A 17,287-nucleotide genomic window follows, 5' to 3' on the forward strand; every position below is an offset into this window, starting at 1 on the left:
CGTCGCTGCGGTCCGGTCCCAGGTCGACGGGCACGTGCACCTTCCGCCGACCACTGGCGACAACATCGATGTACTGTGGAGACCTCACGCCCCACGTGTTGAGCAATTCGGCGGTACGTCCACCCGGCCTCCCGCATGCCCACTATACGCCCTCGCTCAAAGTCCGTCAACTGCACATACGGTTCACGTCCACGCTGTCGCGGCATGCTACCAGTGTTAAAGACTGCGATGGAGCTCCGTATGCCACGGCAAACTGGCTGACACTGACGGCGGCGGTGCACAAATGCTGCGCAGCTAGCGCCATTCGACGGCCAACACCGCGGTTCCTGGTGTGTCCGCTGTGCCCTGCGTGTGATCATTGCTTGTACAGCCCTCTCGCAGTGTCCGGAGCAAGTACGGTGGGTCTGACACACCGGTGTGAATGTGTTCTTTTTTCCATTTCCAGGAGTGTATTTCACAGACGCACGTATTTATTTTGTACCTAGTGATGCGGCAAAGCCGAAAACCAGTTTGTACTTATTTTTTAGAGGTAGAATGACCACCATAGTGCGTTAACATGGTTTGTGCTGTTACCTGGTACCATATAGAAATAGCGTGAACGGCGTGGGATGTTGAATACTCACTGCGAAGGTTATGAAGACGTATGTGTCAGCGTTTTCAGACTTTGAAATGGGCCTCATTGTGAGCGTCCATGTGTCCAGCTGTTCTAATCGAGCTACTCTATGTGATAAAAAGTATCCGGACACCTGGCTGAATGACTTACAAGTTCGTGGCGCCCTCCATCGGTAATGCTGGAATAAAATATGGTGTTGGTCCACCCTTAGTCTCGGTAACAACTTCTACTCTCATAGGCATATGTTCGCAGGTGCTGGAAGGTTTGTTGGGGAATGGCAGCCCATTCTTCATGGAGTGCTGCAGTGAGGAGAGGTATCCATGTCGGTCGGTGAGGCCTGGCAAGAAGTCGGCGTTCCAAAATATCTCAAAGGTGTTCTATAGGATTTAGGTCAGGACTCTGTGCAGACCAGTCCACTACAAGTATGTTATTGTCGTGTAACCATTCCACCACATGCCATACAATACGAACAGGTGCTAGATCATGTTGAAAGATGCAATCGCCATCCCCGAATTGCTCTTCAATAGTGGGAGGCAAGAAGGTCCGTTAAACATCATTCTAGGCCTGTGCTGTGATAGTGGCACGCAAAACAACAAGGAGTGCAAGCCTTATGCATGAAAAACTCGGCACACCATCACAGCACTGGCTCCGAATTCTACTGTTGGCATTATACACGCTGGCAGATGATGTTCACCGGGCATTCGCCACACCCACACCCTGCCATCGGATCGCCCCATTGTGTACTGTGATTCTTCACCCCACACAACGTTTTTACACTCTTCAGCCGACCAACGCATTGTACTTGCAGTGGATCCAGATGCAGCCTGGAATTCCTGTGTGATGGTCTGGATAGATGTCTACCTATTACACATTAGGACCCTCTTAAACTGTCGGTGGTCTCTGTCAGTCACCAGGCGAGGTCGGCCTGTACGCTTTTGTGCTGTACGTGTCCCTTCACGTTTCCACATCGGAAACAGTGGGCCTAGGGATGTTTAGGAGTGTCGAAATGTTGCGTACAGACGTATGACACAAGTGACACCCAATCACCTGACTACGTTCGAAGTCCGTGATTTGCGTGGAGCGCCCCATTCTCCTCTCTCACGATGTCCAATGACTGCTGAGGTAAATGATATAGAGTACCTGACAGTAGGTGGCAGCACATTCCACCTAATACGAAAAAGTATGTTTTCGGGGGTGTACGGATACCTTTGATCGCATAGTGTATATCTAGTTTTGTGGGGCATTTGGGCATGTCGGTGGCCCTATGTTGGACTGCACTGGCACGTGACGGTAGGCATACTCGCAGTCATATTTATGGCCAATCACCTCTGTCCACCACGAGGACATGGTAACAATATCTTCAACTCTACGGCTCCTACCCGACAACCAGTAATTGATATCCTGCACCATTCTGTGTCATTCTTTACCATTGGTCGGAGAGTAGCAGCTTCTGAACTTGGGAGTTGCCATTTCATTAGCTGGCTGCCATTAACATCACAACAATAACGGCTGTGTCGTTGTGGTGTCGTGACCGAGAAGCATTGACCGCTGATGAGTGTGGTCAGTGAAGAATCGCGGTTCTGCACTATCCCAGATGATCATCCGCAGGGCGACGATCTGGGAAGAGGTTCCAGTCATCCAGTGTTTTGGACAGGCCCGTCCATGAAACTTCCTGGTAGATGGAAACTGTGTGCCGGACCGAGACTCGAACTCGGGACCTGTTGCCTTTCGCGGGCAAGTGCTCTACCAGCTGAGCTACCCGAGCACGACTCACGCCCCGTCCTCACAGCTTTACTTCTGCCAGTACCTCGTCTCCTACCTTCCAAACTTTACAGAAGCTTTCCTGCGAACCTAGCAGAACTAGCACTCCTGAAAGGAAGGATATTGCGGAGACATGGCTTAGCCACAGCCTGGGGGACGTTTCCAGAATGAGATTTTCAATCTGCTGCGGAGTGTGTGCTGACATGAAACTTTCTGGCATATTAAAACTGTGTGCCGGACCGAGACTCGAACTCCGGACGTTTGCCTTTCGCGGGCAAGTGCTCTACCAACTGAGCTACCCGAGCACGACTCACGCCCCGTCCTCACAGCTTTACTTCTGCCAGTACCTCGTCTCCTACCTTCCAAACTTTACAGAAGCTTTCCTGCGAACCTAGCAGAACTAGCACTCCTGAAAGAAAGGATATTGCGGAGACATGGCTTAGCCACAGCCTGGGGGACGTTTCCAGAATGAGATTTTCAATCTGCTGCGGAGTGTGTGCTGACATGAAACTTTCTGGCATATTAAAACTGTGTGCCGGACCGAGACTCGAACTCCGGACGTTTGCCTTTCGCGGGCAAGTGCTCTACCAACTGAGCTACCCGAGCACGACTCACGCCCCGTCCTCACAGCTTTACTTCTGCCAGTACCTCGTCTCCTACCTTCCAAACTTTACAGAAGCTTTCCTGCGAACCTAGCAGAACTAGCACTCCTGAAAGAAAGGATATTGCGGAGACATGGCTTAGCCACAGCCTGGGGGACGTTTCCAGAATGAGATTTTCAATCTGCTGCGGAGTGTGTGCTGACATGAAACTTTCTGGCATATTAAAACTGTGTGCCGGACCGAGACTCGAACTCCGGACCTTTGCCTTTCGCGGGCAAGTGCTCTACCAATTGAGCCACCCGAGCACGACTCACGTCCCGTAGAGCACTTGCCCGTGATAAGCAGAGGTCCCGAGTTCGAGTCTCGGTCCGGCACACAGTTTTAATCTTCCAGAAAGTTTCATATCAGCGCACATTCCGCTGCGGAGTGAAAATCTCATTCTGGAGGCCCGTCTATGTTATTCCTGGCGTCATGGGAGCCATCGGACATGACTTCAGGACACGACTGGCAGTAACTGAAGCATCTCTGACGGCACAACAGTACCTCTTTATGTGTTGCGTCTACAGTACCGTGGGCAGTTTTTCAATGGGTCAACGCTCATCTAGACCTGGCAGGCGTCTCTGTGAACACTTGGCATGTTGTTGAGGTACCGCCGCGGACTGTGACATCCGCAATCATGTCCCGGATAGAACATGTGCCGGACAAGCTAGCACGCCAATTCCATCCCGATGCCGGTATCAAGGATACTTAAGATCAGTTGCCACAGTTATGGACCATATTACCTAAGGAGAGTATATCGTGGTTTTATGACCAAGGTAATGCATGCATCCAGACCAGGGAGTGCAACGTCATGCTGAAACTTGGCTCATATTGCCAGTTCAAATGGCTCTGAGCACATTGGGACTTAACATCTGAGGTCATCAGTCCCCTAGACTTAGAACTACTTAAGCCTAACTAACCTAAGGACATCACACACATCCACGCCCACGGCATGTTTCGAAGCTGTAACAGTAGCAGCAGCGCGGTTCCGGATTGAAGCCTCTAGAAGTGCTCAGCCACAGCGGCCAGTATTTTGCCAGTTCTTTGTAAATTTGGCTCGATGTTGGAATCATTGAAATTACGTCATATCTCCCCTTAACCTGTAAAATTTAATTTCTTTGGCCCTCCACTTCCAAGGGCTGTTTTCTTTTGTTGGTAATTGTGAATAACTATTAGTGGCAGCCAATACAACTTATTTTCTTTCAAGATTATTTCACATCATCAAATTAAATATCTATAAAACATAATATTACACTAGTGCACACGTATGCCCCAGAAAAAGGGGCACTAACGTTATGAGATACTAATCTGCTGGATGGCTTTCAGAATAATGTATTAAACAAAGGAGTAGACACTGTTTCGAAGAAGGGCATTGGTGAAGGCGCTTTAACAACGAACTTTATAACTTACATAAAGAGCCACTTAGGAGGTAAGTGGTGGGCCGCAACATAGCGGTTCCCCAGGCATGTCGCACGGATGGGTGACAAAGAGGTGGCAAAGGAGATACTCAAGAAATTCCGTAAACAAACAGGGAGCGGCCGATCGAAAATTACGTTGATAGACCGTGTCGTAGAAGACCTACAGAGCAAAAGGCACGAGAAATGGAAATCACTAGCACGAACCTGGACATCTGGCGGGAAACTGCGGAAGGGGAGACTGTTCGCAATACACTGCTGACCTTTAGAAGAGATATAAAGAAGTATTTTTGTCTTTCGCGTTACTGTACCTTTCAGATAAGAGACATGGGTGGTTATCAAAAGCGCTTAACTGGTCAAGCTACATACAAGATAGCTATAAATCGGCAAATACATTTTACCGATTGCAAAACAGTTATTTTATTTATAACAATACTAATGTTTTCGTATACTTTCTTCACATGTGCTATACGTTTGGAATACAACATTTTGTGTAACTGAATTACGAACTGTGGGATAAACGGAAAATTAGGGAATCGACGCATTTGAGATGTGGTGCTACAGCAAGCACCTCGTTCTGGCCTAAATGGGCCAAGCGCGACCGACCGACCGCCGTATTATCCTCAGCCAATGGCGTCATTTGTATGCGGTATGGAAAAGCATGGGGTCAGCAAACCGAATTTCCACCCGTTGACGGCTTTCTTGGCCCTGGATCTTCCATGTCTCACGCAGGTAACTTCTAGATTATCATCACAGTGCAAAATGTATCCAGTTCCATTCCTTCCAACAAGGACGGCAGCATCGGGAATCGATCCAGGATTTTAGGCTTGACAGCTGTACACACTGACCACTCAGCTGCGGAAGAATGTTGAAAATCGAGTGAACAGATGGGTGGAGAAATAGGGAAGTGCTATGCAGAACGGGTGAGGAGACGAACGTGTGGTAAATATTGAGAAGAAGGATAAGGTGGTGCGACAAGTGTTAATAGAAGAAAAATAACTTGCATGGTAGTTGAGAGAGCCATAAACGGTAAAAACAGTAGGGAAAGTCAGATTAGAAAGTATACAACAAATAACTGAGGACATTGAATGTAAGTTTTACTCTGAGATGAAGAGATTGACACAGGACGGAAATTAGTGGCGGCCCTCTTAAACCAGTCACAAGAAGAGGAAAAGATAGTATCTCAAAAAGGGTGAATAATTGAGTTGTCATTCCGGTGTTCTCTGTTTGCTCAGTTGATAGACTAGTGTGCGTAAAACGAAGAGGTTTGCGACTGAATCAACGTTTACCTTCGTCTGTAACAAATGACCTATACTGCTTTAATTGGTGACGAATGATCAACAATGCGTTTTGCGCGTCCCATTAAAGTGCTCTTATCCTGCGCTTTCCACTGTTCAATACTCGCTCTTTCTCTCCAGACTTGTGTCGAAGTACTCGAGGTTTATTTTCCTCACCCGCTACTCCGACACTCGCCCAGGTGTCTGGTGGTGGAAGTGTTCGGAGCACGCCGCGCGGCGGTGGGTCACGGTGCCGTGCTGGGGTGTTTTATCGGGGCGTTAACGACCGGCCACATTTCACAGCGTTAACAACACGCTTTATGGGCCGGCGGCGGGGGCGGATCAAATAAATCGCAGCTGTCACAGCCGGCGTCATAAAGCACCGCCGGCGGGGGCGTCGCGCACATTGGAAACCGCGTCACCTTGTCTTCTGGTTGACCACCGCTGGAAAGCTGCAGTACCTACCTGACACAACGAGTAAACCTTGACTGGGTGACATGATCTGTGCTTTCATAAGTAGATAGAGTTTCTAAATGAAATAGACCAAAGAAAAGCTTACTATTACATTACTCGGTACGAGGGTGGGGGAAAAGATGGGGTCATTCCCACCCACAAGCCTCCTCCCCCCCCCCCTCCCAAGTACGGCCCTCTCTCGAATCAAGGGTACTGAGTTTATGTTGATTATAGAATTCTTATACATTTCAGCTCTCTAGGATACGGTAAGTTCATTGTTTTTGCGCCTATAATTTTTAGTTCCTATAGGATGACATATCGGCAATTTGGCCGACTCATCTGTATGAAAGAAGGATAATTTAGAACTCCTCCCATCACCCCTCCCATCTCTCATTAATAATTTCTGCTGACGTCAGTGCTTAGACATCCACCACCAAATTGCTAACACACTACCACGCAACACAGGGGAACTACACTACTGGCCATTAACATTGGTACGCCAAGAAGAAATGCAGTTGATAAACGGGTATTCATTGGACAAATATATTATGATATAACTGACATGTGATTACATTTTCATGCAATTTGGGTGTATGGATCCTGAGGAATCAGTACCCAGAACAACCACCTCTGGCCGTAACAACGATCTTGATACGCCAGGGCATTGACTCAAACAGAGCTTGGACATGAAACTTCCTGGCAGATTAAAACTGTGTGCCGGACCGAGGCTCGAACTCGGGACCTGTGCCTTTCGCGGGCAAGTGCTCTACCAACTGAGCTACCCAAGCACGATTCACGCCCGGTCCTTGCCCGCGAAAGGCAAAGGTCCCGAGTTCGATTCTCGGTCCGGCACACAGTTTTAATCTGCCAGGAAGTTTCATATCAGCGCACACTCCACTGCAGAGTGAAAATCTCATTCTAGATCTTGGTTAGCGTGTACAGGTACAACTGCCCGTGCACCTTCAACACGACACCATAGTTCATCAAGAGTAGTGACTGGCGTCTTGTGACGAGCCAGCTGTTCGGCCACCATTGACCAGACATTTTCAGTTGGTGAGAGACCTGGAGAATGTGCTGGCCAGGGAGGCAGTCGAACATTTTCTGTATCCAGAAAGGCCCGTACAGGACCTGCTACATGCGGTCGTGCATTATCCTGCTGAAACGTAGGGTTTCGCAGGGATCGAATGGAGGGTAGAGCCACGGGTCATAACAAATCTGAAATGTAACGTCCACTGTTCAAAGGGTCGTCAATGCGAACAAGCGGTGACCCAGATGTGTAACCAATGGCACCCCATGCCATCACGCCGGGTGATACGCCACTATGGCGATGACGAATACACGCTTCCAATGTGCGTTCACCGCGATGTCACCAAACACGGATGCGACCATCACGATGCTGTAAACGGAAATTGGAATCATCCGAAAAAATGACGTTTCGCCATTCGTGCACCCAGGTTCGTCGTTGAATACACCATCCCAGGCACTATTGTCTGAGATGCAGCGTCAAGGTAGCCGCAGCTATGGTCTCCGAGCTGATAGTCCATGCTGCTGCCAACGTCGTCGAACTGTTCGTGCAGATGGTTGTTCTCTTGCAAACGTCCCCATTTGTTGACTCAGGGATCGAGACGTGGCTAGACGATCCGTTACAGCCATGCGGATAAGACGCCTGTCATCTCGACTGCTAGTGATACGAGGCCATTGGGATCCAGCACGGCGTTCCTGTGTTACCCTCCTGAACTCACCGATTCCATATTCTGCTAACAGTCACTGGATCTCGACCAACGCGAGCAACAATGTCGCGATACGACAAACCGCAATCGCGATAGGCTACAATCCGAAGTCGGAAACGTGATGGTACGCATTGCTCCTACTTACACGTTTCAGCAAGCAACGCCGGCGCCAATCTTGTGTGAATGGTCTGAAATCTAATCATCTTCATATCACAGCATCTTCCTCCTGTCGGTTAAATTTCGCGTCTATAGCACGTCATCTTCGTGGTGTAGCAATTTTAATGGCCAGTACTGTAGAAATAGAATGAAAATGTGGCAATATGTTCGACAGTCTCTGTGCCACAATAAGAAAACCAAATTTAAGTGAAATTTAACACAAAGAGAAAGAAAAGATATCTATCATTTTGGCGTGACTCATTTTTGGCTTCGAATTCCGGTCTTTCGAATAAATATCCCAAGCTTACAACAGCCGTTAGCTTCATAGGAAGTGAAAGTGTTGACAGCTGGGAACGTGTTGCGTGGAAGCAGCGCCTAGAGGAAATGCGAAAGGACGTGTGAGGATACTATAGCCTCACACGTCAAATTACCTTTATCTCTTTATCTCTTCTTTTTCTCTGCTTTGACCGAGCACTGACTATTGACAGTTATGTAGCAACAGCTGGTTAAGCCGTATTCAGTAAAACTATTAAGGTGGTTCGATGAACCCTCTGCCGGGCACTTAAATGTTATTTTCTGAGTATCCATGTAGAAGTAAATGCCTTCTGAGAATTCTTCGCGAATTATTGTCATTGCCCGCTACGCGTGCTGGGTGTGGTACGCTAGTGTATAAAAGTTAAGGAAAAAGTCTCTTTCGCATGATGTATTGCCGCCAAGTAACATAGCTCGATGACGATACATACAAGTAGCTGCTGTAGTATAGTACAGTGAGGTACAGAAGGTGACTGAAAGAAGAACGTGGTTGAGACGAAGAGAAATGGCACTTCAATTCCAATGGTTCAAATGGCTCTAAGCACTATGGGACTTTACATCTGTGGTCATCAGTCCCCTAGAACTTAGAACTACTCAAAGTTAACTAACCTAAGGACATCACATGCATCCATGCCCGAGGCAGGATTCGAATCTGCGACCGTAGCAGCAGCGTGGTTCCGGACTGAAGCGCCACAAAGTGCACTTTTATTCAAAGACAGTAATTACAATGAAGCCACCGCGCCTGATGATGGTCCCCTGGGAATTAAAGAAGGTTGAAAGTAATTGTGAATAGTGTGTGTGATCACTGTGGACCGCAGTTACTGCACTGGAACGTGATGCCACTCTGACCACAGGTTGGTAAGGGGTGCTTTTGGCAGGGCGTTCCATTCGTCCACCCACGCAGTTGGCAGCTGGTGGATGGTCGTTGGTACATGCGGGCGTGCTGAAATACGTTTCCCCAACGTAACCCACCCGTGATTGATGGATTTGAAATTGGGGAGAAGACAGACCAGTTCATACACTTAATATCCTCTCGGTCCAAATGCTTAAGAGTCCTTATTTGTAAGGAAACACGGCGGCTCAATGGCAGTGGTCAGGAACTCTTGCTTATATGAAACTTTTTCTATCTCCTCACATCGTTTCTTTAATACTCCATAGTGCTGCAGAACTTACTGAAACACCTTCTGAGAGCAATTCAGTCTGCTCTCTGGTTATCTCACTTACAACTTACATACTTCTTTATGTGTGTGTTTAAGTTCAAAATATGTGTTGGCCTTTGCTGTTACTTACATAGATGTCCGTGTGTAAGCACCTGTTCTTTTAACAATGTGGAACAACCACCATCCTCAGACCATTCTATCTATCTATCATTTTTTGTTTTGTTCTATGTGGCCTTATTTCTATCTCATCTTGTCATTCCTACCCACTGGTTATCTGTGGTTGGGACTGATTTGTTGTTTCAGTAGTAGTTAGGTGTAGTGCATAATTGCATGATGTATGTTCGTGGTCTCAGGCGGACTTGGACCTTTCTGTCTGTGCGCAACACTAACTAAATTACTAATATTTTTAAACATCAACTACCGGATACTTTTGGTTACACTGAGTTCCACTGGGGTCTCCAGTGACCCCACAAGAATCAATTATTTACTAAGGATAATTTTTATACGACTCGAATATAATAGGATTCGTAGCATTCTTTTCGCATTCTAAAACGTAATAGTAGTGGAACGCACATAAATGGAAACACAGATTTATTTTTAACCTTTTATTTGAGTAACTGGTACAAACGATTCTTATAAAACCACAAATACACACATCAAACAAAAGTTTTGCATCATCCCGGTTCCCAGAACGCCTGAAGATAGCCGTTGACTGTGGATATTGTATCACTGACACAGTCCCCTTAACTGTTCAGAGCTGTCACTAAACCAGAGATTTCAGTAAACCCTCCCAAAGATGTAAACAACCACGCATGAGCAGCGCCTATTGGACGGAGAGGGTCCGACAGCCGATCAGTTCCAGTCATTCCACCAGAAAGGAGGTACACGGCTTGTGTTGTCTGTAGTTCAACCATGCCTAGACAGTCAATACTGCGGTTCGATCGCATGCGTATTGTTACGTTGCACCAGAACGCGCTCAAACAAGGCAAGTGTCCAGGCGTCTCGGAGTGAACCAAAGCGATGTTGTTCGGACATGGAGGAGATACAGAGAGACAGGTAGCGTCGATGACATGCTTCGCTCAAGCCTCCCAAGGGCTACTACTGCAGTGCATGACTTCTGCCTACGGATTATGGCTCGGAGGAACCCTGACAGCACCGCCACCATGTTGAACAATGTTTTTCGTGTAGCCACAGGACGTCGTGTTACGACACAAACTGTGCGCAATAGGCGCATGACAAACAGCTTCACTCCTGACCTCCATTGCGACGTCCATCATTGCAACAATGACACAATGCTGGGCGGTACAGCTGGGCCCAACAACTTGCCGAATGTATCGTTCAGGACTGACACCACGTTCTCTTCACCGATGCGTGAGCATATACCTTCAACCATGGAATCGTCGGAGACGTGTTTGGAGGCAACCCAGTCAGGCTGAACGCCTTAGACACACTGTCCAGCGAGTGCAGCAAGGTGTTAACTTCATCAATAATCCCCTCATGTTACTCCTCATTATATTTTACATGGCCGAAGGCTTCTTATAAATCTGATGAAGGTGTCTTGACTTTTCTTAATTATACATTATCAAGCTTTTCATGAGCCATACTAAAGATCACATAAGACGTAACTTTCTTTTCCCTTCCTCTGTGTACAATTATGTCAGCAACTTGATAAATGAGTTATTAAGCTGATTGTACGAAAATTCTTGCATTCTTTGTAGGTAATATGCTCGCAGCTGAGTGGATAATATTATCTGAAACAGTAATGGCGCAGCTTACAAATCGTACACACCAGTCTGAAAAATTTAGATATCATTCCCCACAATCATTTGCGATATTCCGTATGCAATGTTATCTATGCCTTCCGCCTTATTTGATAGAGAGTCTTCCAAAGATCTGTTAAACGGTAACTCTGTTAATGGATCCTCTATGTGTTCCACTTCGCAGCAAAGGGTAGCCGCGTGGTCTAATGGCACCTTGCCACGGTTCACACGGCTCCACCCCCATCGGAGGTTCGAGTCTTCCCTTGTGCGTGGGTGTGTGTATTGTCCTTAGCGTAAGTTAGTTTAAGTTAGATTAAGTAGTAGGTAAGCCTAGGCATCGATGACCTCAGCAGTTTGATGCCTTAGGACTTCACACACATTTTAATTTCTCCAGTACCTCTTTCGACTTTTCTGTTTGCTGAGTTAGACCTTCCGACGACCATTTGTCCTTTGGATTCTTTCACATTTTGCCAGGAGCCAGTCCATGTTAGTTTCCATTTACGCCCTATTTATACCAGTTTTCAGTGTTTTGTATTGCTTCATTCCTGTCTTTCACTGAACTCTGTTGGCTTTTTTTCCTGTCAATCAACTGATGTATTTATTCTGTTACTTCTTCTGTTTCCCAACGTTTCTTCTCAGATACCTTCCTCATACCTACGTTTGTCGAGCATCTGTGATTGCCCTCTCTAGAGATGCCTCTTCATCTGAACTGCCTGCTGTGATACTGTGGGGCGGCGGGTGGAATAATAGAATATATGTTTTGTATTTATCCTGTTTGCCGTTCTCAACACTGGCTCTCTAACTACAATATTGGCAACCAGAAAGTGATTAGCAAAACATGAAGCCGGTAATTAGAATTCCTAGTGCTCACTTCATCTGAGAAATACATTTATAGCTACAGCTTATAGCTCTGAGGAATTAGGAGATTGTCTGGGATTCATAATCAAAAACCATTCTCTCTAAAATTTCACTATATTCTGGAAGTCAGAGACCAAAAAGAATCCACACAATCCAACTACCAGAGCAGTTCAGAGTCTAACGCGCGGATGCAACTGTAACTGTTCAAATTAAAGGTTTAAGTGAATGCTCGCCATAATTTGATGATAATGTTCATCAAACGCCATGCTAAATAATGGTAGAATGTCTGTCCTGCGGCGGCACGTGAAAATACGACATACGCAAACTGAAGATAGATTATTAAAGTCACCCCAGAATTAACACTTCACTCAAAAACGATTTGATGATTATGCGTATCCCGAGTAACTTATTACGGCATCCGAGGCTGTTTATATCAACTATACCGACGCGACGCGACTCCCGGCACAGGTGGTGCGCTAATCAGCGTCTGGAGAGAACTGGGGCCTTCTTCCTTTTCTCGCGCAGCGTTCTTACATATAAAGCCGCGATGCGGACGGCTAAGGGAACGCCTAATCAAATCTGCTCTCCCGACTAGCTGCTGGGCTAGTAATGCACCACTTTAAGTTATCGAATAAATCATTGCTTCCTTTGCTGAAGGCCGATGAAGCTCTCAATTTAAGTGTGCAATCAGCACACAGGTATGTAATCATAATAAAAGTCTGACGTGGCTAAGTCAAATATTTTGGGCGAGATAATTAATTTAATTGCACTACACGCAGTAGACGAGCTCTGAACTTGCCCTTTTGAGATACGCTATCGCTATAGTTTTATAGTTATTCAGTTGAAACTTTTCACATCTTTATGATTATAGCGGATCTTCCTTCTACTTAAATTTAAACATACTAGCTTTATTTATTCGCCTACATAATCTATCTTGCTTCCTTAATTTCTAAGACAAAAACCAGAAAATCATGAATTTCAACTAAACTTTTAATTTGTGAGATCCGGAATACTGTTTCTACTAAATTATTATGCAAAAGGAATCTAAATATAAATTTTTAAGTTTGTGGCTCTTTTCTGTTGCGCCAATGATTTTTACAGAAAAACATCCAAATTTCGAAAATGGTTAAAGTTATTGAACTGATATCCAACATATATTGATTTTGTATTACTCCTGACATGCTAGAAACGTTTCAGGTTATTTACTTCATTTTCAAGCATTGTGCAATATTTATGACGTCAGAGCTAGTTACAACGGACTAGGCTGGCACACAATGGAAAACTGATGTGAATTTTATAAGGCGTGAGTATGCTGCTTCCCTACTATATGACAGTGTCTACAGCCTTTGGGGAACTTAAAACGAGTCCCATTATTCCTCAGTACTTCAGTATCCCAACCGTTCACATACTGTTTCCCTCTGTGGACTGTCTTTAACTTCAGTCTACTCTTTCATAACGAAAATGTGATCTGAGGCTGTTTATCTTTTGCTTGAAATGTTGGCATGTATACTGGTAACAACGTTGTCGGTGTCGGTTTCCTGTCAGGTGAGGTCAATCCTATCCCTGTACTGTTCACAGTAACCCGCACTCTACCTTACTTCCACATTCACGACGAACCCAACCCCTGTTATACCGTCTTCTGCTGCTGTTGATATTATGCTACCTTATAATGACTAGGGATCCATGTCTTCTTTCCACATCTCTTCCGTGGGTGCACAACACGATAGCGTCTGATTCGCAAAGCCAGTAGTCTGGACAGGAACTTCCACAGACGGGACGTTTTAAGGTACAGCGCTGTGCGTCATCTTCGAGGTCTCGAAGTCGTTATCATTCAACATAATAAGGCAGCACCAAATGTTTCCTGTGAAGTCCTTAACTACATAGATACGGATGTTTTGCGGCCGCTATCCCGACCAGCCCGATCTCCAGTTCTCTCACTCACTGGAAATATCTGACATTCAGTTCTCGATGAGGTTCCAGAAATGCACAGAAGAGACTAGTGGGTCTGTAGAAACCTCTATGCGCTTAGCATGTAACTATTACGACCTTCACACCTTATCAAAGATCTGGCCGAGAGACCAAGAAAATACTGTTCCTACGTAAAATCGCTGAGTGGGTTTAGGGCTTCAATACAGTCGGTCGTTGACCAGTCTGATGTGGCCGTACAAGAAAGCAAAAGGATAGCTAAAGCTTTAAATTTCTCGATTAAAAAAAACGCTCAAGCAGGAGAATAGTAGAAACTTATCGTAGTTTGGCCATCGCAGACATTTCCTTTTGAACGATGTAGTAATAGGTTTCCCTTAGGTAGAGAAACAACTGAAAGAGCTGGACAGAAATAGGCCGCCAGTTCCGGATGCAATCCGAATCGATTTTCCAAACAGTGTTCTACGGTAATGGTCCTTTAATTTGCTTGAATTTATCGCGAATTTCTCGCCCAGCGTAAAATCTCAAGCGGCTGGGGAAAAAGCGCAGGTGACGCCAGTTTATAAGAAGAGTAAACGAATGGATCCGCAAAATTGCTGACCAGAAGCTTAGCATCAATTTACTGCGGAATTCATGTACGTGTTCTCGGTTAGATTATAACGAACTTCCTCGAAATTGCGGAACTCATCTTGCCCTTTTCTCACATGATGAATTGCGAACTATGGGTGAAGGACAGCGGTCGGATTCCATGTTTCTAGATTTCAGAGAAACATACGCCACTGTGCCCCACTGAAGCCTGTTTACGAAGGTACAAGCATATGTAGTAGCTTCCTAGAAATGTAAATAGTCCTAAGACTTCGTAAGTAATAGAACCCACTGTGTTTCCCTCGACGGAGAGTGTTCATCAGAAACAAGACTAACGTCAAGAGTGCTACAGGGAATTGTGATAATACTTTATTATTTTCTGTATACATAAATGATATGGCGGACAGGGTGGGCCGCAGTCCCCGCCAATTTGCTGACGATGCTGTACTGTGCGGTACGTGTCGAAGTTATGGGACTGTAGAAGAATGTAAGTTGATGGAGAAGACTAAGATAAACAGACACGTAATGTTCGAGCGCATCATTAGGGTTGTGCCGCTTGCCTTAGTCACGCCGTTTAAATATCTGGGCGGTACGCTGCAAACCGATATGAAGTGAAACGACCATTTCAGAATTGTAGTAGGCAGGACTAATGGCTGACTCAGGTTTTTTGGAAGAATTCAAGGAAACTGAGGTTTACCTGCGATTAAAGGAAGACACCACATCAGTCCAGAGGCGGGCTGCTACATGCATTACCGGTAGGTTCGAACAACACCAAGTATGACGCGGATGCTTCAGGAACTCAAATGAGAATTCGTGGAGAAAAGCCGATATTCTTTTCGAGGAACACTATTGAGAAAATTTGGAAAATCGCCTTTTAACACTAACTTCAGAACGATTCTACTGTTGCCAACTTATATTTCGTGAAGGACCACGAAGGCACGATTAAAGAGATCAGGGCTCACACGGAGCCATACAGACAACCGTCTTTCCCTCCTGCTATTTGCGAGTGGAACAAGAGAGGAAACTGCCAGTAGTGGCACAGGATACCCTCCGCTACACACCGTACTTTAGCTTGTGAATATTTATGTAGTTCCAGATGTGCACTGGCATTTCACTAGCCAGCTTTCATAAAACCATTCGCCAGAGACTACGACTGGTGGACTGTGGTAAAGAATTGGGTCATGGAGTGACGTAGGCGTGTCCACCATCGTAGCTCAGTTCAAATGCAGCCAGTTTAGACTACTGTTGCTGACAAACGTGGCAGCTCTTTGTCCTAAATATCACATTGGGTATATCTTAAAATCATCTACAACTTTAATCACGTTTATAAGTACTTAACATAATTAAATCGTAGATTTTCTCACTGAATAAGAATGCATTAAATGGTATCCTTTCTTGTAATGCTACTTTAATGTACAGCTTTTACAGAGAAGTTGTTTAAGTGCAAGCGGTTAGTTAGTCACGTACTCTGTATATCATTTGAATGATTCCCTTAAAGAAATGATGTGGAGAGAGTAAGTCTACAGTATACGAAAACAGAATTTCTGTTATCATTAATGATCATATTATTTTTTAGTCCTGCTCATGCAACTACATTGAAAAACTAGTTGCTATCTTTAAGGCTACCAGCTGTAAACAGAAATTTGTCAGGTTACAGCATTACGATTTTAGGCTAGATTTGAAATTTGCTTTGCTACATTTCACATTTTATCTTACTGGGCAAATAATAAGAAGTTTTATTGCTGCTTATTAAACTCCTTTGTGAGCGACTGACAGTCTTAGTGATGGGCAATAAATGTGATGTTTTCTATAGTGTTGTGGGTATGAATATCACAACAATTCTCAGATCGTGATGGACTAGTGATGTATTGTGATGGTGCAGATAAAATGCCTAACTCCTTGGAGAAGTATCTAAATGACGACCGCAGGTAAACAGCACATATTACTATTGATGATCCCTTTTGAGCAATCACTAGTTCTTCCTAGGTGACGAACGACCACAGAAAACTATTTCATAAGGCACATTTATTTTTGAGCCATCAGCCTTGATGCGGCCCGCCACGAATTCTCTCCTGTGCCAACCTCTCAATCTCTGAGTATCACTTGCATTATTGTGTGTAAATACGCGAAATTTGTCAAAGGTTAATTCGTTTGCTTCCATAGCTTGCAATTATACAAATAGCTAAATTTTTTTGAACTTAATTTTTTGAGAAGTTCAGTGATATGCTTCTAGATCAAATTTTCATGAGTATATACACCCAGAACCTTGTGCATTTTGTCGTATTTCCTGACTACTGTCCACATGATACATGAGTTCCTTCTATGACTTTATTTATACAATCTGAAGGTGGAATGGGGGGAGGCGGGAAAGGACAGTGAAGGAGATAACGATAAAACCTGTATCCGGATATTGTACGAGTGAAAATGTGTGCTGGACAGGGATTGGTACTCGGGACCCCTGAGGATGTCCGAAAAAATGCATTCACATAATTCTTCACGTATTTTCGGTAAACACAGTGTCTGGGTGGCGCACTTTTAACACATCTGCTTAGTGAGCAGGAGATCCCTGGTTCGAGTCTCGGTTTAGCACACATTTTCTCCCGTCGCTGCTCATTTGGCATAAAGTCCTGATGTAGCTGACAT

The sequence above is a fragment of the Schistocerca piceifrons genome, chromosome 8 (genome assembly GCF_021461385.2).
Source record: "Schistocerca piceifrons isolate TAMUIC-IGC-003096 chromosome 8, iqSchPice1.1, whole genome shotgun sequence".
NCBI classification, from domain to species: Eukaryota; Metazoa; Arthropoda; class Insecta; order Orthoptera; family Acrididae; genus Schistocerca; species Schistocerca piceifrons.